This window comes from Mesoplodon bidens (genome assembly GCF_964165515.1).
Source record: "Mesoplodon bidens genome assembly, chromosome: 19".
NCBI lineage: Eukaryota > Metazoa > Chordata > Mammalia > Artiodactyla > Ziphiidae > Mesoplodon > Mesoplodon bidens.
The window spans coordinates 14,755,533-14,779,825 of NC_138179.1; the positions used below are offsets into that span (position 1 = coordinate 14,755,533).

At 41.4% G+C, this 24,293-nt stretch overlaps 1 protein-coding gene across 3 annotated transcripts in view; it reads right to left on the minus strand.

The window, feature by feature from the left end:
- The window catches only part of FAM222B (family with sequence similarity 222 member B), a 73,256-nt gene that overhangs the window by 33,379 nt on the left and 15,584 nt on the right, over positions 1–24,293 (minus strand). The window contains exon 1 of one of the 3 annotated variants that reach the window (XM_081220328.1): positions 5,798–6,000. The exons of the other annotated variants lie outside the window; for them this stretch is intronic. The gene's annotated coding sequence lies outside the window, so the exon portion shown is untranslated. Of the gene's footprint in view, positions 1–5,797; positions 6,001–24,293 lie in introns of those variants that run through there. 3 annotated transcript variants of the gene reach the window in all.

Consider the following 24,293-nt stretch of genomic DNA (forward strand, 5'->3'; position numbering starts at 1 on the left):
GTGGGATCTTCCCGGACCGGGGCACGAACCCGTGTCCCCTGCATCAGCAGGCGGACTCTCAACCACTGCCCACCAGGAAAGCCCCTCAGTAAACCACTTTAGTGAATTCACAATAGCACCTGGCACGACAGGTCAGAACCAAGATATGGATTCTTCATTAATCCACTGGTCCCACTTTCTGTTGAATGAAAGAGGTTCTGGGAGAATAAGATAAGCAAAAGCCAAACCAGTACCTTCACAGCTACAAAATTAATGTCTTCATAATAGTAAAACCACTTCCAGCTGAATAGCTGGGTGATTCAGAAGGCCCATTCAGGAACCCATGAAATGTGACTTTTCCATTGATATACTGTGACCTGGGATGAGCTGCCTTTACCGTCTCATAGTCTTGATACCCTTTTCCTTTTAAAATAGATTAAGTGCTATCCTTTACATAGTAAGTGATAAATGAAATGCCAATGGCAGAAGTACTTTAGCTTTTTTGGAAGGAAAGAAAAAAATTAAGTTGGAGTAATAATGCTTATGATTCTCCTCTGAAGCAACAGGGATGCTGTGTAAATCACTTCAATTTTGCAAGTAGCATAAAATCTGATTTTCACTCAGATCAGCAACTGATCCTCAAAACCACTTTGCTGAGTGCCAAGAATTAGCGAGTGGTTATGAAACAGTGCCTTTAAAATCTGCTGTAATATTCAGTAGATCTTCCACTAAAGAGAGATAACATTTTCCCACCAAACAGCACTTAAAGAAATACTCAGTTTTGAATTTGTAATTTATAGTACTTCTTTGATCACAATCTAATGTGTAAATGGATTTCATTTCGGCCAACAGCTCCCATCATTAGAGTACACAGAGCCCAGTGTTAGAAAAGGGGTTTACTTTGGTATTAGTTCTTCTTTGGCTTGGCTATCTACAGCTTGCCCACATATGAGGAATGATTTACATATCTGTGGGGCAAGAAGACACCAACAAAGAAAACATGCCAGTGTCAAGATTTATGATTTACCTGGAAAATCTCAGTTTTCCATAGAACCTCAGTATAATTAGGTCCTATAAGAAGGGTCAAGTCTTAAAATAGTAAATAAAACAAACTGTCTCAAGGATACAAAACTGAGCTGAACTTTTCTAGGTTCTGTTTTGAGCTATACACTACCTTTGATGATTAAGAAACTGAGTGTAGGGCTTCCCTGGTGGCGCAGTGGTTCAGAGTCCGCCTGCCGATGCAGGGGATGCGGGTTCGTGCCCCGGTCCGGGAAGATCCCACATGCCGCGGAGCGGCTGGGCCCGTGAGTCACGGCCGCGGAGCCTGTGCTCCACAACGGGAGAGGCCCATGTACCGCAAAAAAAAAAAAAAAAAAAAAAGAAACTGAGTGTAAACCAAGCTGGTGGCAATCTCACCTACTTGTCTCTTGAATGACCAGACAAAGAAACAAAATTTTAATCAGTTTGTTCAGTTGGAAAATCGCAGTTAAAAAGCAGAGGAAGTTAAAGCTATTGCTTAAAAATGTGGCCTAGGAATATCTTTGGATTTTACTTGTCTATACTTTGACTGTTTGCCCTTCTGCATGAATAATCAAGAACTGACTGTATTCTCTGATCAGGAAGGAACCCTTAACTAGAGTTCTGCCTGTACGTTGGTAAAGATGCCTCCTGCCCTTTTCAGCTAGGCTTAAATGCAACAAACTCAGTCTATGACTAAATTTGATCTAATCAGCCACACCCCCACCCCCGCCCTGGATCCATGGGCACCAAATTTAATAAAACTTCAATTTGGCCTTTCCTTTACATCTCTTTTATTCCTCCAACACCTCATCTTGAACCTTCCTCCTTCTCTTGACTGATAATGGCATCTTGGTCTTTGGATTCTCTTCACAACTAGAGAAATAAAAACACCCTTCTCAGGGTAGAGATAGGAAAATTTCAATCATTTCAAATAGGGACCCTGAAAGGAGTTCTTGGAGAAAAGAATTAAATGTATTAGAAATTCAGAGAAGGGAAGAATTCAGAGACCTTGGCTCTGGGTCTGGCTTCACTACCAAATCACTTTCTAAGTTATTTAGACATTCTTGAGGCATTAGTTTTCCCTACCTCAGAGAAATGCTGAGACCACTAAGAGAGTGCTTATTTAATTCACTGGATGAAAACTAATCCAAAAGTAAAAATATTTATGTTAATACTGGAAATGATTCTTGGGCTGAAGGAATTCTTGTCTTAACCTTTTGTGAGTTGTTATATATTATACCCTACAACCCAACATTTAATTTCAAGGTACAATATAATATGTACTCAAGGTACCAAATAATTCCTTTAAGCCAGGCTCAGGTCCTCTCTTCTATTACTCTATATATTTACAGATGATGAAATCTCTAATTAGGCAAAATTCTAAGATGTGACCAAACAAAAGGACTGTCCAGTATTCATAAAATGCTAATACAGAAAACAAAGTTGGGGGAGGGAGCAAAGGCTTGGATTCTAAAAAACAGATGAGTTATTTGGGTGTTTGGCTTTAAAAAAAAAAAGATGGATTGAAAGTTTATATCTAAAAGGCAACTCTATTTTGAATGGCTCTAACAATCCCATAATAAGTGCAGTATCAAACAAGTCAGGGTAATTAATTCGGTGGACTCTTCCCCTTTCACTGCCAGATTGCACAGCTCTGAGGATAATCTCCTTCATTCTCCCAGGGCTCAGTTGGAAGATTCATTATTTATGCCCTCAATTGTTTACTCTGTCCTATTTTTCCATCCATCCAGGCCCAAGTGCAGTGTTATCACTGGCCTGTTTCCAAAACGAATGTATTAGTTCACTGCCTTACTAGTTACAAACTCAAAGATAATCGAATAGTGGTATCTTAACATTGGAGAGCAACTTCATCCCACCACTTGATCCAGGAGAGAAGTTAATGATAATGCTGACCCAGGTTACCAACAGCTAAGTTATTTTAGATGGATGAAATGAAACACACAAGTTATTCTAGTCTTGTTTTTTTTTGTTGTTGTTGTTGTTTTGAATCACTGAGCAACATATATGCACATCCAACAAGATTCTTAAAGGGCAGTATCATTAGAAAGACAGCTCTGGCCCTCACCAAGAGCAGACCTGTAAACTATTGAGGATTAAACTGATTGAGATGCACTTTGCCTAGCAACCATTCATTAGGAAGAGTTCAGTAACTCACCAGCAATCAATTCCATGTCCTTATCTAAGCCATAAACAGATAACAGACTCCACCAAGTCCTCTACCCTCTGGATTCAGACAGCAAACAACTTCCTCAAAAGATTCAGCTTCCAAGAGTCAACCTTTGGGGGAGGGGGTTGTGCTTAAACACACAAAATATTGTCTCAGACACCTGCCTGACAGAGCTGAATAGCTAAAAACTCCCACCAGCCCCATCTCCATATGAATGCATTCATTGTCTCCCAGGTCTTTTTGCCTCTAATACTTTCTCACCTTGAGCAAGCTTTTCCCAATTCCAAACCTGACAACACTCAAGCTGATTATCATGAGAATCAAACATCACCAAGGGTCCAGTCTTTTCCTTCACCTTCTCAAGGGGACCATTTTATACTTCTGATGCGAATGGGGGATTGGGCTTGAGTCTCCCTTTAGAGAGAACATAGGGCCCTTTTTCTTAACACATTCTAAGCTGTGACTCACAGAAATAAGCAGGATGGATAAAAAGAGACTGCTAAAGGAAAATCAGTGGACTGAACCTCATCTGTACCATGTCCCCTCAACCTAAGAGATTATGGAAAGTCATGGCTTCATATAATTGTTTCCTTGCAGAGGACCAAATCTGAATTTCCATCCCCCTTAAATGATAATTGGAGATCAGTATAGATACACACCTATGATTAGTCCTATACATAGCCTTTTGTCTCCTGGGAAAAATTCTTTGGGGAAATCACCGCACCGCGCAAAATAGAGATTACACAAATCTGTCAAGAAAATAGAAATATAAAAACATTAAGTGAGCAAAGTGTAATGTAACTTTATAAAGCTGTATTAACTGCTCACTCATGAGTAGACAAAGAAAAAAACACCTAGATATCAAATAGGAGGACAACTTGTTTTTTGGTAGAAGCAAGTTGAAGTGGTATATGCTTTAACATGGCCTCCAAGTGGATTTTTTCATTCCCTCAGCTTACTATATAGTTCAGACATCAAAGTACACTTCGTTTTATACACTAGCTAGCCGTCAAAGCTTCAAAGTGATTTTTAACAGTTCATTCTCAATAACAAGTTGGGTAAGACAACATCTGGGGGATTCTCTTTGCTTTTCAATTTAAACATGATTCATGGAGTCTTAAGGGATAAATGGGTAATAAACTAAAAACCCAAAATCTAACAAAGGTTTACTGTGAATCTACTTTTTTTTGCACAACTCTATGTTAAGGCTACTTGCGATTAAAAAAAAAAAAAGTATATTAAGTTCCTGATCCCTAGTAAGTTTCCACAACTGAGATGGTTTCCTACCCCCATCACCCCTAGTCTTTATAATATTTGCCTTTACCCCAAACTGCTCCTTACTGATTAGAGATAAAATAAATCAATGCAAAGAAAAAATATTAATCTAACTTAAATGGTAAAACAGCTCCAGCATACCAATTCTATCTTCAAAAGTGAACTCCAGTTAGAACAATTTCTGGAAACTGAATCTGGATTACAAGACTGAACTCTCAATCATTTCAATTAATACTTACCAAAGTGCTGCCAAAAAAATTGATATTCCTCACTTTTGGCATTCTAGCTCTTTGCTAATCAACATTAAGATAAATCTGGTCCAAACAAGTTTACCATGAACACGGCCACTCAACACACACACACACAAACACACACACACACACACCCTCCTTTGTTTCTATCACAAATTTTGGGTTTTCTATCTTCAATTGATAACTTTCCTCTCAATTAAAAACCTATAAAGAGGTTCCTGATTTTGGCTGAAGATGAGCTCTGTCCTTCAGAAAGAAGGGATCCATACATTGTAGAAGCAAAGGAACTCAAGACATACATATAAATTGTAATGATACAGCCACACGAATTCATGGGGGTGGCGCTTTAAAAAATAAATGAATTAAACAAAATTCATCTGGATTTGTTTAAAGCTTGGTTTTTGATGACAGAAACTAATCCCTCTGAGAGCCTATGAATGAGAAATATACAGATGGAGAAAAAGATAAGACTTTTAAGTTTCAGTAACAGCAAGGTAAGTTTGCTTGCTCTAGCTAGGTTTCTCCAACAGAGCTGAGGGCTACACAAAGCCGGTAACACTGTACTCGGGGAGAGACTTTAGCAGAGTTAATCGCTAACAACTATCAGGATTTCCTTTAACCACCATCTGACGGGGGCTGATCCCTCTTTCCACTAGCACCTCCTTCCTTTTCAGATTGTTTTTGCTGATTAAGGCAGTCCCAAGTAGGAAAATGGTGAAGACAGTCTTAATGGACACGGATGCAGAACAGTTCCAAAACCCCACTCCTATCCTAACCTGCTTTTTTTTTTTTTTTTGGTTTACTGCATCAGATGCCACACAAGAAAGGGCTCCTCTTTTTATCCTCTGTTCATTTTACTACGCGACCGACATCGACACATCAGTAAAAAGAGATGAGGGTCCTGAATCTCCTTACCCTGCTGCACGGGTGAGACGAAGGGAGGGAAAGAAGAATGAAGGGTAGAATTAGAAAATCAAAATAAACTGATTAGATGGGGAGCTCTTACTTTCCATTCCATTTCCCCTTTTCTCACAAGGTTAAGTCAGCTGAAGTCGGGGTTGGTTAGAAAAAGCACACACACCTTGAGCCCTGGAAGGGAGGGAGGTGAGGTTCGCTCCGCAGCGCTCGCTGGGGCTCCGGGCTCCGCCCCGCCTGCCTGGGGCAGCTCAGCCCTCCTCGCCCGAGCCCCGGGAGGATGGAAGAGAAGGGGTTTCTAGCTGTCTTGGCAGGGGGAGGGGGAGGCGGCTGCTCCGGGTGCCAGGCTCTCTGAGCGCAGCACTCCACGGCGCGCCGACACCCCCTCCCCCAGCCGGCTACCGCTCGCTCGCTCCCCCTTCGCCGCCGGAAGCCAGCCCCGCCCCCTCAACTCCATCCCGGCCCTTCTCGAGCCCCCTTCAGTCCGCACAGCCAATGGCGAGCCAGGGAGCCAGCGGAGCGACTCGCCGAACAGCCAACTGGGGAGGCCCACTGGGAGGTCAGCCGCCCGGGATAGGCCAGCTACCCGCGGCCCCGGCCCTGGCACGGCTCCTCTTTGTTAGAGCTGCCCCCATCTCTCCAGGCCCCCACCCCGAAGCCTGCAGCCCGGCATCCCGGATGGGCCAGGTGATGCGGCGCCCCTTCTCCTGCTCCCCCGCCTACGCCCTGCCTGGATACTAGCTAGGAGTGACCCCCATCCAGGCAGTACCTCCCAGAGTGCATCAGACTTCCACAGCAATAGCCATCCGGAGACACCTGAGAGTAGAAAGATGCTCCCCAGGCCTCTCTGCCTCGCCCTTCTTTTCTCAGACTAATCAACTGCCCTCTCTCATAACAGTGCACAGATTTAGGTTTGCATATTAGATCAGCTGCACGCATCAATCCACCCTGTCTGAAACTCCTGCTTCCCGTGACGCAGAAATTAAGGGGGGAGGGGGGCGCATACTGGGAAGAGATTTATCTGGAAGTTGGTGCGCTGGGAGAAGGAATACATCAAATCATCTGCAACAAACAAAACACCAAAGACACACACACAGTTGGATCCAACCCAGCTCAGATACAAGCTATCTACATCCAATTAAACCCAAGCTAACCACTCCCTTAGCAGGTTTCAGTACAATTAGGAAACAAACATCTAAGTCTTGTTCAAGCCATACACCTAATATTAGAAAACACTCTCAGGAACTGCCAGGCCTCCGCGTAACTGGCAGGTTGCATCAACACTTCAATCACTAACGTCAATGTTAAGGGCCTAACACTGCTGGGATGCAATATGCTAAAGACTGTCGAATATTTTCTTAGGTATAGTGGTGAAGCAGTAGTAGGGGTTCATTTAAGAAAAACAAAGTGGGGATGGGGAAGGCAAGTTATTACCTACACTGTCATTTTTGTCCACAAAGTTCTTGCAACTAATGTTAAGTGTCTACCTCATACTACAATCCCGCTTAGTTCCCAAGTGCTACTACAATTTTTAAAAAACAACAACAAAACACTTTAAAATTAAGTAGCCTTTTCTTATGTGGAGCCCAAAGCATTTCATATATATATATATAACCTCAGTGTTCTGGGAAGATGGAAAAGGAACTGTGTGACATGCCCATTTAAAAGCCAGCTCTTTTTTCTAACCCAAATTAAAAGGCTTGGGCTTAAATAGATTTATGGAGGAACTTCATTGCTGTCTCACAGACTAGGTTCCAGATAAAAAGAACCAAACGTGAAAATTTTATTTTAAATACTGCCCACAAAAAGTCTCTCAAATTAGCTAACGAGTCCATTCCCTTTCCAAATACATCTGACCTAAACAAAAATCCTCAAAAGCACAAAAGCAGTTACAACTCTCCATATCATTTAGCAATTCTCTGGCATTTTCCATAGTAAAATAACTAAACAGTACTTCAAGAAACTATTTTAAATAGCTGACCTAAAAGCTACTCTTTTTTTTTTTTTTTTTTTTTTGCGGTACGTGAGCCTCTCACCGTTGTGGCCTCTCCCATTGCGGAGCACAGGCTCCCGACGCGCAGGCTCAGCGGCCATGGCTCACGGGCCTAGGCGCTCCGCGGCATGTGGGATCTTCCCGGACCGGGGCACAGACCCGCGTCCCCTGCATCGGCAGGCGGACTCTCAACCACTGCGCCACCAGGGAAGCCCTAAAAGCTACTCTTGATGACTAAGGTAAACAGCTACGTCAGTACTTTCCTTCAAATTCTAGCCTTCTTGAAAAAGGCAATTTTTCTCTCTTTAAGGATTAAATAGAAACTAAGATTTAGGGAATTCCCTGGCGGTCCAGTGGTTAGGACTCCACGCTCTCTCATTGCCAAGGGCCTGGGTTCAATCCCTGGTCAGAGAACTAAAATCCCACAAGCCGCACTGCGTGGCCAAAAAAAAAATCCTTCCAATATCACTCATAAGCCCATTAATTTGCCAAGACATCAAAAACAAACAAACAAACATGCCAGGCTCACCATTATCACAAATGTTCTTGACAATTAGATAATTCAGACAAAACTTCTAATATCCTCTTCTAAAATATAAATGAGGAGCTGAGGGTATTTTGAATACCTAAAATAAAATTAAAAAATCAAATTTATCTTCATCTACACAGTCCAAGAAAACAGAGAGGAATTACAACTGTTGAACACAAGATCACAGGGGAAGCCCAAAGCACTTCCTCCTAAAGAGGAACTCAAGTCCAATTTCTTTTCATGCCCCCAAATGTACTCTATCTTATTACCACTACCCTAACAGAGACCCTTACTACGCCTGTGGGGGAAACTATACCTTCTTTCTACCTCCCTAATTCCACGTAGCACTGCTTTCACATCCGTTTGCTCTTCTCCTTAAGAACTACAGAAACAGTTCAATTTACTGCACATTTACTAGGTGCAAGCCCCTGTGTCAAGGGGGAAAAAAATATATATATATATATATATATGTATACACACACACACACACGTAAAATAAATAACAAGGACTTACTGTACATCACAGAGAACTATATTCAATATATTGTATTAAGTTATAATGGAAAAGAATCTGAAAAAATATACATATAAATGAATCACTTTTCTGTACACCTGAAAAATACTGCAAGTCAACTATACTTCAGTTTTAAAAAATATACATAATAACTAATTATGATTTTATCATCATGGTAAACCTATGAAATAGATATTTCCCCCATTTTTACAGACAAAGAAACTGAGGTCCAGAGAGGCTGAACAATCTGCTCTAGGTTACAAAGGTGATAAATGGAAAAGCCAATTTTAGAAGTTGAGTATTCCTGGCTCCAAGTCTAATACTCCTATCCACTAAGCTCTACTGTGGCCCTCTGGTGCCTATGCCATCCAGCCAAGCTTCCACTCTATGGCTATTGTATGTTCCACAATCTGGTACTATCCTATGTTATCAAACTTACGCTCCACCTTTCCTCAGCAGTTTACCCCCATAGCAGACAGACCGATCTGCTTGCTCACTGTCTGTGTATCTTCCATTTCTACTTTCTTGCCATGACTTGTACTGTTATAACCATTCCATTTAAATCCTACCCATGCTTCAAGGCTCAGCTCAAATTCCACCTCCCTTGTGGAGCCTTCCTTAATGTCGTCAGCAATGATTCCTTTTCTGAATCACTACTACACAATTTAGTACCTAACTGTTCTGTTGTCTAATACGTGATTTGTCTTCCTAATTTAGACTGTAAGTCAAAGCTTATATTACACTTGTCTTTGTATCTTCTCCTTTCCCAATTTTACACAGTAAGTCATACACAGTAAAGTTCTCTATAAATATTTAGACCAGTAAACACTACAGCAAAAGAATGGTCCAAATCACGAAATGACCCAAGTTCTCATAACAGCCACCAAAGTTGAAATCATTAATAACTTCATTCATTTTCAAGACAGAACATATAACCAAATTTTAAGTCTTCCAGTACTGACCAAGGACTTATCCACTCTGTGCTTCAACAATATCATGGACAAATTGCCAGGAGGGGATTCAAGAGGGCCGGTAATGTTTCTTGATCTGAGAACTAGTTACGTAAGTATGTTCAATTTGTGAAAATTCACTGAGCTGTATGTACACTTAACGTGCACTTTCCTATACATATATTTTATCTCAATAAAAAGTTTTAAAACATCAAGTTTCAGATTGTATTATAAGATAAACACACCTATTTTTAAAGCACATATGAATATTATATATATGTCTGTAGGTCCAAGAAAATATCTGGAAGTATATACACCAATCTGTCAACAGTAGTAACCACTGAGAGGAGGAAAAGAGGGGTACGGAGGAATGAAGGAGAAAAAATTTTTATATTTGTTTTACTCAATCTTTTAAAAGATAAAAAACATGCATTAATTTTGTAATTTTAATAGATTAGCTGAGTAGCAGAATTACAAATGATTATTCTTGTAATTTTTAAACTTTGTGTTGAACATGCCTTACATTCATAATCAGCAAAAGATATTAAAACACAAAACAAACATACCATCTCTCAGAAACAGAAGGAAAAGATCAATGGGTTGGATTGAAAACTAGTTTAGGTAACATCCATCTATCTAGTCTGATCACTGTTTGCACTTCAATATTTCTTGAGTACTCTATTCTGCAAATTTCCCAAATGACATTTTTAACAAGCAAAAAAACCCAAAAAAGGTGCCTTTGATGCTTAATTTACTCAAATCAAAATAAATATACAGTTTTCAGCAGAACCAGATAACAAAAATAAAACAATAACAATGATCTATTCTGAACCTAAGCTAAACACTATTAAAAAGGCATTTTCCAAATCAAAACTACGAGGTACCACCTCACACCAGTCAGAATGGTCATCATTAAAAAGTCTACAAATAGGGCTTCCCTGGTGGCGCAGTGGTTGAGAGTCTGCCTGCCGATGCAGGGGACACAGGTTCGTGCCCCGGTCCGGGAAGATCCCACATGCCGCAGAGCGGCTGGGCCCGTGAGCCATGGCCGCTGAGCCTGCGCGTCTGGAGCCTGTGCTCCGCGACGGGAGAGGCCACAACAGTGAGAGGCCCGCGTACCGCAAAAAAAAAAAAAAAAAAAAAAAAAAAAGTCTACAAATAACAAATGCTGGAGAGGGTGTGGAGAAAAGGGAACCCTCCTACACTGTTGGTGGTAATGTAAATTGGTGCAGCCACTATTGAAAACAGTATGGAGGTTCCTCAGAAAACTAAAAATAGAGTTGCCATATGATCCAAAAATCCCACTCCTGCACACATATCCAGACAATAATTTGAAAAGATACCTGCACCCCACCCCCCATGTTCATAGCAGCACTATTTGCAATAGCGAAGACATGGAAGCAACCTAAATGTCCATCAACAGATAAATGGGAGGACTTCCGGGTAAGATGGCGGAAGAGTAAGACGCGGAGATCACCTTCCTCCCCACGGATACACCAGAAATACAGCTACACGTGGAACAACTCCTACAGAACACCTACTGAACGCTGGCAGAAGACCCCAGACCTCCCAAAAGGCAAGAAACTCCCCACATACCTGGGTAGGGCAAAGCGGAGAGATTCCCGCACAGAGGATCGGTGCCGAGCGGCACTCACCAGCCCGAGAGGCTTGTCTGCTCGCCCGCCGGGGCAGGCGGCGCTGGAAGCTGAGGCTCGGGCTTCGGGCAGAGCGCAGGGAGAGGACTGGGGCTGGCGGCGAGAACTCAGCCTGAAGGGGGCTAATGTGCCACAGCTAGCCGGCAGGGAGTCCGGGAAAACTTTGGAGCTGCCGAAGAGGCAAGAGACTTTTTCTTCCCTCTTGGTTTCCTGGTGCGCGAGGAGAGGGGATTAAGAGCGCTGCTTAAAGGGGCTCCACAGACGGGCGCGAGTCACGACTGAAAGCGCGGAGCCCAGTGACGGGCGTGGGACGCTGGGGCTGCTGCTGCCGCCGCCAAGAAGCCTGTGTGCGAGCGCAGGTCACTGTCCACACCGCCCTTCCGGGAGCCCGTGCAGCCCGCCACTGCCGGGGTCCCGGGATCCAGGGGCGGCTTCCCTGGGAGAACGCACGGTGCGCCTCGGGCTGGTGCAACGTCACGCCGACCTCTGCCGCTGCAGGCTCGCCCCGCACTCCGTGCCCCTCCCTCCCGCCCGGCCTGAGTGAGCCAGAGTCCCCGAAGAGGCTGATCCTTTAACCCTGTCCTGTCTGAGCGAAGAACAGACGCCCTCCGGCGACCTACACGCAGAGGCGGGGCCAAATCCAAAGCTGAGACCCAGGAGCTGTGAGAACAAAGAAGAGAAAGGGAAACCTTTCCCAGCAGCCTCAGAAGCAGCGGATTAAAGCTCCACAATCAACTTGATGTACCCTGCATCTGTGGAATACATGAATAGACAACAAATCATCCCAAATTGAGGAGCCAGGAGTCAGTGCTGGGCCTCTGAGGTGGGAGAGCCAACTTCAGGACACTGGTCCACAAGAGACCTCCCAGCTCCACATAATATCAAACGGCGAAAATCTTCCAGAGATCTCCATCTCAACACCAGCACCCAGCTTCACTCAACGACCAGCAAGCTACAGTGCTGGACACCCTATGCCAAACAACTAGCAGGACAGGAACACAACGCCACCCATTAGCAGAGAGGTGGCCTAAAATCATAAAAAGTCCGCAGACACCCCAAAACACACCACCAGACGTGGACCTGCCCACCAGAAAGACAAGATCCAGCCTCATCCACCAGAACACAGGCACTAGTCCCCTCCACCAGGAAGCCTACACAACCCACTAAACCAACCTTAGCCACTGGGGACAGACACCAAAAACAACGGGAACTACGAACATGCAGCCTGCAAAAAGGAGACCCCAAACACAGTAAGATAAGCAAAATGAGAAGACAGAAAAACACACAGCAGGAGAAGGAGCAAGATAAAAACCCACCAGACCTAACAAATGAAGAGGTAATAGGCAGTCTACCTGAAAAAGAATTCAGAATAATGATGGTAAAGATGATCCAAGATTCTATTTCCCAGATCCAAAATCCTGGAAATAGAATAGACAAAATGCAAGAAACAGTTAACAAGGACCTAGAAGAACTAAAGATGAATCAAGCATCAATTAAAAACACAATAAATGAAATAAAAAATACTCTAGATGGGATCAATAGCAGAATAACTGAGGCAGAAGAACGGATAAGTGAGGTGGAAGATAAAATAGTGGAAATAACTGCTGCAGAGCAAAATAAAGAAAAAAGAATGAAAAGAACAGAGGACAGTCTCAGAGACCTCTGGGACAACATTAAACGCACCAACATTCAAATTATAGGGGTTCCAGAAGAAGAAGAGAAAAAGAAAGGGACTGAGAAAATATTTGAAGAGATTATAGTTGAAAACTTCCCTAATATGGGAAAGGAAATAGTTAATCAAGTCCAAGAGGCACAGAGAGTCCCATACAGAATAAATCCAAGGAGAAATACGCCAAGACACATATTAATCAAACTGTCAAAAATTAAACACAAAGAAATCATATTAAAAGCAGCAAGGCAAAAACAAATAACACACAAGGGAATCCCCATCAGGATAACAGCTGATCTCTCAGCAGAAACTCTACAAGCCAGAAGGGAGTGGCAGGACATAATTAAAGTGATGAAGGAGAAAAACCTGCAACCAAGATTACTCTACCCAGCAAGGATCTCATTCAGATTTGATGGAGAAATTAAAACGTTTACAGACAAGCAAAAGCTGAGAGAGTTCAGCACCACCAAACCAGCTTTACAACAAATGCTAAAGGAACTTCTCTAGGCAAGAAACACAACAGAAGGAAAAGACCTACAATAACGAACCCAAAACAATTAAGAAAATGGGAATAGGAACATACATATCGATAATTACCTTAAATGTAAATGGACTAAATGCTCCCACCAAAAGACAAAGATTGGCTGAATGGATACAAAAACAAGACCCATATATATGCTGTCTACAAGAGACCCACTTCAGACCTAGAGACACATACAGACTGAAAGTAAGGGGATGGAAAAAGATATTCCATGCAAATGGAAATCAAAAGAAAGCTGGAGTAGCAATTCTCATATCAGACAAAATAGACTTTAAAATAAAGACTACTAGAAGAGACAAAGAAGGACACTACATAATGATCAAGGGATCGATCCAAGAAGAAGATATAACAATTGTAAATATTTATGCACCAAACATAGGAGCACCTCAATACATAAGGCAAATACTAACAGCCATAAAAGGAGAAATCGACAGTAACACAATCATAGTAGGGGACTTTAACACCCCACTTTCACCAATGGACAAATCATCCAAAATGAAAATAAATAAGGAAACACAAGCTTTAAATGATACATTAAACAAGATGGACTTAATTGATATTTATAGGACATTCCATCCAAAAACAACAGAATACACATTTTTCTCAAGTGCTCATGGAACATTCTCCAGGATAGAGCATATCTTGGGCCACAAATCAAGCCTTGGTAAATTTAAGAAAATTGAAATTGTATCAAGTATCTTTTCCGACCACAATGCTATGAGACTAGATATCAATTACAGGAAAAGAGCTGTAAAAAATACAAACACATGGAGGCTAAACAATACACTACTTAATAACAAAGTGATCACTGAAGAAATCAAAGAGGAAATTTAAAAATACCTAGAAACAAATGACAATGGAGACACGACAACCCAAAACCTATGGGATGCAGCAAAAGCAGTTCTAAGAGGGAAATTTATAGCAATACAATCCCACCTTAAGAAACAGGAAACATCTCGAATAAACAACCTAACCTTGCACCTAAAGCAATTAGAGAAAGAAGAACAAAAACATCCCAAAGTTAGCAGAAGGAAAGAAATCATAAAGATCAGATCAGAAATAAATGAAAAAGAAAAGAAGGAAACGATAGCAAAGATCAATAAAAATAAAAGCTGGTTCTTTGAGAAGATAAACAAAATGGATAAACCATTAGCCAGACTCATCAAGAAAAAAAGGGAGAAGACTCAAATCAATAGAATTAGAAATGAAAAAGGAGAAGTAACAACTGACACTGCAGAAATACAAAAGATCATGAGAGATTACTACAAGCAACTCTATGCCAATAAAATGGACAACCTGGAAGAAATGGACAAATTCTTAGAAATGCACAACCTGCCAAGACTGAATCAGGAAGAAACAGAAAATATGAACAGACCAATCACAAGCACTGAAATTGAAACTGTGATAAAAAATCTTCCAACAAACAAAAGCCCAGGACCAGATGGCTTCACAGGCGAATTCTATCAAGCATTTAGAGAAGAGCTAACACCTATCCTTCTCAAACTCTTCCAAAATATAGCAGAGGGAGGAACACTCCCAAACTCATTCTACGAGGCCACCATCACCTTGATACCAAAACCAGACAAGGATGTCACAAAGAAAGAAAACTACAGGCCAATATCACTGATGAACATAGATGCAAAAATCCTCAACAAAATACTAGCAAACAGAATCCAACAGCACATTAAAAGGATCATACACCATGATCAAGTGGGGTTTATTCCAGGAATGCAAGGATTCTTCAATATATGCAAATCAATCAACGTGATACACCATATTAACAAATTGAAGGAGAAAAACCATATGATCATCTCAATAGATGCAGAGAAAGCTTTCGACAAAATTCAACACCCATTTATGATAAAAACCCTGCAGAAAGTAGGCATAGAGGGAACTTTCCTCAACATAATAAAGGCCATATATGACAAACCCACAGCCAGCATCGTCCTCAATGGTGAAAAACTGAAACCATTTCCACTAAGATCAGGAACAAGACAAGGTTGCCCACTCTCACCACTCTTATTCAACATAGTTTTGGAAGTTTTAGCCACAGCAATCAGAGAAGAAAAGGAAATAAAAGGAATCCAAATTGGAAAAGAAGAAGTAAAGCTGTCACTGTTTGCAGATGACATGATACTATACATAGAGAATCCTAAAGATGCTACCAGAAAACTACTAGAGCTAATCAATGAATTTGGTAAAGTTGCAGGATACAAAATTAATGCACAGAAATCTCTGGCATTCCTATATACTAATGATGAAAAATCTGAAAGTGAAATCAAGGAAACACTCCCATTTACCATTGCAACAAAAAGAATAAAATATCTAGGAATAAACCTACCTAAGGAGACAAAAGACCTGTATGCAGAAAATTATAAGACACTGATGAAAGAAATTAAAGATGATACAAATAGATGGAGAGATGTACCATGTTCTTGGATTGGAAGAATCAACATTGTGAAAATGACTCTACTACCCAAAGCAATCTACAGATTCAATGCAATCCCTATCAAACTACCACTGGCATTTTTCACAGAACTAGAGCAAAAAATTTCACAATTTGTATGGAAACACAAAAGACCCCGAATAGCCAAAGCAATCTTGAGAACGAAAAATGGAGCTGGAGGAATCAGGCTCCCTGACTTTAGACTATACTACAAAGCTACAGTAATCAAGACAGTATGGTACTGGCACAAAAACAGAAAGATAGATCAATGGAACAGGATAGAAAGCCCAGAGATAAACCCACGGACATATGGTCACCTTATCTTTGATAAAGGAGGCAGGAATGTACAGTGGAGAAAGGACAGTCTCTTCAATAAGTGGTGCTGGGAAAACTGGATAGGGACATGTAAAAGTATGAGATTAGATCACTCCCTAACACCATACACAAAAATAAGCTCAAAATGGATTAAAGACCTAAATGTAAGGCCAGACACTATCTAACTCTTAGAGGAAAACATAGGCAGAACACTCTATGACATAAATCACAGCAAGATCCTTTTTGACCCACCTCCTAGAGAAATGGAAATAAAGACAAAAATAAACACATGGGACCTAATGAAACTTAAAAGCTTTTGCACAGCAAAGGAAACCATAAACAAGACCAAAAGACAACCCTCAGAATGGGAGAAAATATTTGCCAATGAAGCAACTGACAAAGGATTAATCTCCAAAATTTATAAGCAGCTCATGCAGCTCAATAACAAAAAAACAAACAACCCAATCCAAAAATGGGCAGAAGACCTAAATAGACATTTCTCCACAGAAGATATACAGACTGCCAACAAACACATGAAAGGATGCTCAACATCTTTACTCATTAGAGAAATGCAAATCAAAACTACAATGAGAGGGCCTCCCTGGTGGCGCAGTGGTTGAGAGTCCGCCTGCCGATGCAGGGGATACGGGTTCGTGCCCCGGTCTGGGAGGATCCCATATGCCGCGGAGCGGCTGGGCCCGTGAGCCATGGCCTCTGGGCCTGCGCGTCCGGAGCCTGTGCTCCGCAACGGGAGAGGCCACAACAGTGAGAGGCCCGCATACCGCAAAAAGAAAAAAAAAAAAAAAAAAAAAAACTACAATGAGATATCATCTCACACCAGTCAGAATGGCCATCATCAAAAAATCTAGAAACAATAAATGCTGGAGAGGGTGTGGAAAAAAGGGAACACTCTTGCACTGCTGGTGGGAATGTGAATTGGTACAGCCACTATGGAGAACGGTATGGAGGTTCCTTAAAAAACTACAAATAGAACTACCATATGACCCAGCAATCCCACTACTGGGCATATACCCTGAGAAAACCATAATTCAAAAAGAGACATGTACCAAAATGTTCATAGCAGCCCTATTTACAATAGCCCGGAGATGGAAACAACCTAAGTGTCCATCATCGGATGAATGGGTAAAGAAGATGTGGCACATGGAATATTACTCAGCCATAAAAAGAAATGAAATTGAGCTATTTGTAATGAGGTGGATGGACCTAGAGTCTGTCATACAGAGTGAAGTAAGTCAGAAAGAGAAAGACTAAATACTGTATGCTGACACATATATATGGAATTTAAGAAAAAAAAATGTCATGAAGAACATAGGGGTAAGACAGGAATAAAGACACAGACCTACTAGAGAATGGACTTGAGGATATGGGGAGGGGGAAGGGTAAGCTATGACAAAGTGAAAGAGCGGCATGGACATATATACACTACCAAACGTAAGGTAGATAGCTAGTGGGAAGCAGCCGCATAGCACAGGGAGATCAGCTTGGTGCTTTGTGACCGCCTGGAGGGGTGGGATAGGGAGGGTGGGAGGGAGACGCAAAAGGGAGGGGATATGGGAACATATGTATATGTATAAGTGATTAAATTTGTTATAAAGCAAAAAATAAAAAAAATAAAAAAATAAAAAAAAATAAAAATTAAAAAAAAACAGATAAATGAATAAAGAAGATGCGGTATATATAAACAATGGAATGCTACTCAGCCAGAAAAAAATGAAATAATGCCATTTGCAGCAATGAAGATGGACCTAGAGATTATCATACTAAGTGAAATAAATCAGAAGCAGGGGGAGGATGAATTCAGAGACTGGGATTGACATATACTGATACTATGTATAAAATAGATAACTAATGAGAACCTACTTTATAGCACAGGGAACTCTACTCAATGCTCTGTGGTGACCTAAACGGGAAGGAAATCCAAAAAAGAGGGGATATACATATAACTGATTCACTTTGCTCTACAGCAGAAACTAACAAAACATTGTAAAGCAACTGTACTCCAATAAAAATTAAAAAAACAAAAGCGACAAATACCACATGATGTGACTTATATGTGGAATCTAAAATATGCACAAATGAACTTATTTACAAAACAGAAACAGACTCACAGACATAGAGAACAAACTTGTGGTTACGAAGGGGAAGGGGGGTGGGGGAGGGGTGGGGAAGGGAGGGATTGGGAGTTTGGTATTAGCAGATAAAAACTATTATATAGAGACTGGATAAACCACAAGGTCCTACTGTATAGCACAGGGAACTATATCCAATATCCTGTAATAAAGCATAATGGCAAAGAAAAAAAATAAAACTTTAGTGTTAAAAAATAAGTAAATAAATAAATAAATAAATAAAACAAAAAGGCATTTTCCCCAAAAAGACCCACTAGTGACATTTTACAAAATTCAAACACCCAAGAGACAGAACACAGACTTTGATGAGGAAATGTATTATTCACTAGACTTAAAGAGAACAACAGGTCTGAAAAAACAAGTGTGAAAACTTGGGGGGAAAAAAGAAAAAAGGCAATGCCTTGACTATTATTTCAATGTAGCAAGGTATTCTTTTAACCTTTTTTTAACTGGCTGCACTTTCTCTTTCAGACACCAGAGGGAAGTATAAAATCCATTCACTGTATCTTTGGGAATTCAATTCATTCATTCATTCACTCACATCACCACGTATTTACTGCATTCCTACATACCAGGAACTTCATTAGACCCCAGAGACAAAAAGATGAATAAGCTACAAACTCTGTCTTTAAGGTGCTTAGTCTAGTGAAGGGAGACACCAGTTTGGAAAAAAAAGGCAAACTAGGGCTTCCCTGGTGGCGCAGTGGTTGAGAGTCCGCCTGCTGATGCAGGGGACATGGGTTCGTGCCCCAGTCGGGGAAGATCCCACATGCCGCGGAGCGGCTGGGCCCGTGAGCCATGGCCGCTGAGCCTGCGCGTCCGGAGCCTGTGCTCCGCAACGGGAGAGGCCACAACAGTGAGAGGCCCGCGTACCGCAAAAAAAAAAGGCAAACTACAACAAAGAATGCACATGAGAACCAAACCCCAACTTTTGCAAGACTGTGGGTTTGGGGCAGGACGGTTTGGCAGAGGGAGAAAAAAACATGTGTCCATATAAAAATTCATACTAGACAAACCAGCTTATCAAAACTGGCTTATTCTCCTATTTACAACTTTCCCACCTTAATCTAAATGGAAATAGCTTCACTTAGAAGGTATCTTTAGGCTTCCCTGGTGGCGCAGTGGTTGAGAATCCACCTGCCAATGCAGGGGACACGGGTCGAGCCCTGATCTGGGAAGATCCCACATGCCGCGGAGCAACTGGGCCCGTGAGCCACAATTACTGGGCCCGTGAGCCACAATTACTGAGCCTGCGCGTCTGGAGCCTGTGCTCCGCAACAACAGAGGCCGCGATAGTGAGAGGCCCACGCACCGCAATGAAGAGTGGCCCCCGCTTGCCACAACTAGAGAAAGCCCACCCCAGAAACGAAGACCCAACACAGCCATAAATAAATAAATAAATAAAAGATTCTTTAAAAAAAAAAAAAAGAAGGTATCTTTAAACTGTTATCTATAGAAAGTAGAGGAGTGAGGCATTAACGTGTGTGGAAGATTTGCTAAAATACCTAGTTGGCTAGGTTTCAAAATCAATTGTACACAGTTTAAAAAGCATGAAGGTAACAGATACAACTGGAGTTAAGACTGCTTACATGATAATAAAAATTCTCATTTGAGGGCTTCCCTAGTGGCGCAGTGGTTGAGAGTCCGCCTGCTGATGCGGGGGACGCGGGTTCGTGCCCTCGCCCAGGAAGATCCCACATGCCGCGGAGCGGCTGGGCCCGTGGGCCATGGCCGCTGAGCCTGTGCGTCCGGAGTCTGTGCTCCACAACGGGAGAGGCCATAGCAGTGAGAGGCCCGCGTACCGAAAAAAAAAAAAAATTCTCATTTGAGATCAGGATAAATTACACTACACCCCCCTGCAAAGAGCATGTCAAGGATAAATAAATAAGTAGAAGTTTCCTAAATGTGCTCTCTCTTATGCAAGTTAAGTTTCCCAAGTTAGGAAATAGAGTTCTCTGACAGTTCACTTCCACCGATGCCTTTGAAAAGCCTCTGTAAAGGGACATCTTGGTTGGCAAATCATTTCCCCACCTAAATAATTCAAGCTTACATAGGAAAGATGAAGACTTTAACTGATAAAGCAGAATTAAAACTCAGTCACCAAAAGGGCAATGGAAACATTCGTGTGGTGTATTTTGCCCTAATCCTCAAAATGACTGTTGCATCTTTTGCTATGGTTTGGGATGTTTGGATTGTGTGTGTTGGGGGTGGAGAGTTGGAGAGAAGGAACAAGTTGTTAATTTCTCATACTGATGGAGTAGCACATGGTAGAAAAAGTAAAAGCCAACATCCTGAAAAAGTTTCACACACACACACAAAATGAGACAGCAAACTTGTGAATCAAGCATGATTTGGCATCTTTAAATGAAGAGCCAATTCCCTTCTAGTGCCAAAGCCAATGGCTTCTCCTGTAGATAAAATGGCACAGTTCCTGAAAAAGCCCTGGACGCTGTTTCCCCACAATCCTATAATCTGTCAGAAGACAGAAAACAAAAAGAAGGCTCTGCCAGCCAGAAAAAGCAAATTATAACCAACACAGAGCCAACACTCTACTTCAGACAGAAGGAGCTTTTCTATGCATTTTTGGAAGGAAAGAGACAAAAGAAGCTTACCATTGCTCAAATAACCAAGGCAAACATTTTAACCAAATATCATCTTGGATAAGCATTTGATGCAATAGCCTGCTTTCTCATTTATACATAGCCTTAAAGAATATTTGCAACAATTGGCCACAAAATACGAAGAATTTTTACAAGTCAATAAGAAAAAGAAACAACCGAAGGGGAAATTTTCAAAGGGCATGAACTAGTTAGTAGTCACAGAAGAAATACATAAGATCAAGTATTACATATATTCCATATTGTTAGGAAGTAGTGGAAAGTGCCTTCTCCATACAGTCCCAAAGGTATTTTGGCTTGATAGTACTGCCAACTGCAAGCCTCCAGAATAAAAAGAAGAACAATAACAAAAGCTAAGGGTGCCTCAAATCATCCTGTTGTACACTTTAATATCTTACAATTTTATCAATTATACCTTAATAAAGCTGGAAAAAATATACATTCCTAAAAATATATGATAGAAGCTTTGTGAAATACCTACTCTGGAAAAGAAACAAGAAACAAGTAGAATGGATACAGGTCAACTGCAAATCAAACCCAAAGGAACTAAAATAAGAATTTAAGATGAACCTTTACCTATGAACTTGAAGCCAATCCCTGAGTCTACAATGAGCAAGGCAGATGATGGCAGCAAATAACAGAAAGCCTAAATACAACCACAAATGTAAAGCATCTCCAAGAAAGAAAGCTTACTCCACTGTCTTTGCTGTAGAAGCAGACCATTCAGGGACCCCCTTTCCAGTCACCAAATGCAAAAATAAAGCGAATAATGCCTGGGTGAGGCAAAAACAAGTACAGTCTTCCCATCAAAGAGGAAAAGAAACCAAAACCTTTCACTTGTCCTTGATACAAAGAGGTAATGGATTGTGGAACTGAAATTCCAGAAAAAAGATTCAATTCCAACCTATGTAAAGCTAAGAACTTCATGTCACTCTGTTCTAAAATTAGCAATACACAGGTCTCCACTGAAAAAAATAATACACAAGATCCCAACTGAGCTGTCAGCAGGGTAAAGTTCTGAGCACGTCAGCAGACTATTGCTTAACCATTTCCCTTATCGGTTTTAAACATCAAAAGAACCACATCCCAGTTTTACTCTATTGTTAATGCTACTTTAGAGGCTGAGAAAAATTTAGTTCATCAGATTCAAATTTCAGGCATTTTCTAAGTACATTATAGGTAATGATGCCACCAATTCTATATTTAGACTCATATAGGTGTGAAACAAGGAGTGCTAGTTTTGCCTGAAATGGCACTGTCTCTCTCTTTAAAGCCTAACTGCAACCATCACCTAAGCCTGCATTAAAATGTCTATATGGTGTTGCCTAAAATAAATTAAAATGCCTTTTCAATGCTTTTTCTGAGTGGTTCTATTGATTGGCTGTGACACTTTAAATATAGATAATAAATCACCACCACCAGTCCTTTAAACAGTCAGAATTTTAACTGCCATAGGATGGCACTCACACCCTCACTTGAACCAAAAAGCCAAGATGGTAAAACCCTTGTGATAAGAAACCTCTAAAGTGATATTATAATAAACCTTTAGGAAATACTCTCTTTAATAAAAAGTTGTCTCATTATGGTTCCATAATTGTTACACTCCAGAAATTAGGATAGCAGTCTTTTCCCAAATCTTGAGCTATTTTTTTCTGCAAATAGTATTTATAAAAATATATCACCGGGACTTCCCTAGTGGTGCAGTGGTTAAGAATCCACCTGCCAATGTAGAGGACACAGGTTCGAGCCCTGGTCCGGGAAGATCCCACATGCCGCGGAGCAACTAAGCCCGTGTGCCACAACTACTGAGCCTGAACTCTAGAGCCCGCGAGCCACAACTACTGAAGCCAGCTCTCCACAACTACTGAAGCCCGCACACCTAGAGCCGGTGCTCCGCAACAAGAGAAGCCCCTGCAATGAGAAGCCCACGCACCGCAACGAAGAGTAGCCCCCACTCGCCACAACTTGAGAAAGCCTGCGCGCAGCAATGAAGACTCAACGCAGCCAAAAATAAAATAAATAAATTTATTTAAAAAAAAAAAAATATATATATATATCACCTTTCTCAAAAGGAACTTAAGGGCTCTAAGAGACAGCATATTGCTAATTTTCACAACATCCCAATAAAGAACTATTATTTAGCATTTATATCACACTTTAACTTGCAAAAGTGTTTTACAATTATTTTCATTAGTAGTCATGCCTCACAACCACCCACTGAGCTAAACTGGTCCTGTTATCCTCATTTGACAGCTGAGAAAACTGATGTATCATAAAGCCAAGGTCAAGCCAGTCTGCTTTTCCAAGACCAGGGACCTGATCCTTAAATACAGTCTCATTCACTCACCAGTGTATATGTATTGTTCATAACCCTAGTTAAACTAGGGGGTTTTTTGGTTGTTGTTTTTTTAAACAAATTTATTTTATTTATTTTTGGCTGCATTAGTTGTGGCATGTGGGCTCAGGAGTTGTAGCTCGCGGGCTCCAGAGAGCAGGCTCAGTAGTTGTGGTGCACGGGCCCAGTTGCTCCGCGGCATGTGGGATCCTCCCAGACCGGGGCACGAACCCGTATCCCCTGCATCGGCAGGCGGACTCTCAACCACTGCGCCACCAGGGAGGCCCTAAGCTAGGTTTTGAGAGAACAGGAATCTACCTAAAATGATGGTACAAAAACATTAAGATTATAATGCTTTGACAAAAATATATAACCACATTGGAATACAAATAGGTAGGAATTTAGTGACAATGACACAGGAAGTTTTTAGAAATAGGCTTCCAAAACCTCGCTGTCATCATACAAAAATGAAATGCTTTTCATCTCACTTGCTCCCTCCAACCACTACAATCAGACATCTATCTCCACCAGTCCAATGAGTAGTTCTACTCAAGATCACCAATAATCTCTAGGTTGCCAAACCCCACAGGTACTTCCCTGCTCTTATCTGAGACAGCAATGCAATACAGTGGTCCACTCCCTTCTTTACATGTTCTCTACTTGCCTTCCATACCATCATTTTTCCTGGTTTTCCTCCTACCTCACTGGCTACTCCTGCTCTGTCAGACCTCTCTTCTCTAGACACAAACCATTCTAGGTGACCTCCTGACAGAATTCCATGATTTCAACTTCTGTCTACATGTTGATGATCTCCAAGTCTACAATTCCAGCCCAGACTTCCCCCTGGAATGCCAGGCTTTTCTACCCAACTATCTTACAGCTCCAGTTGGCTGTCGAACAAGCAGCTCGAACTCGACATGACCAAAACAGAATTCTTGATAAATATG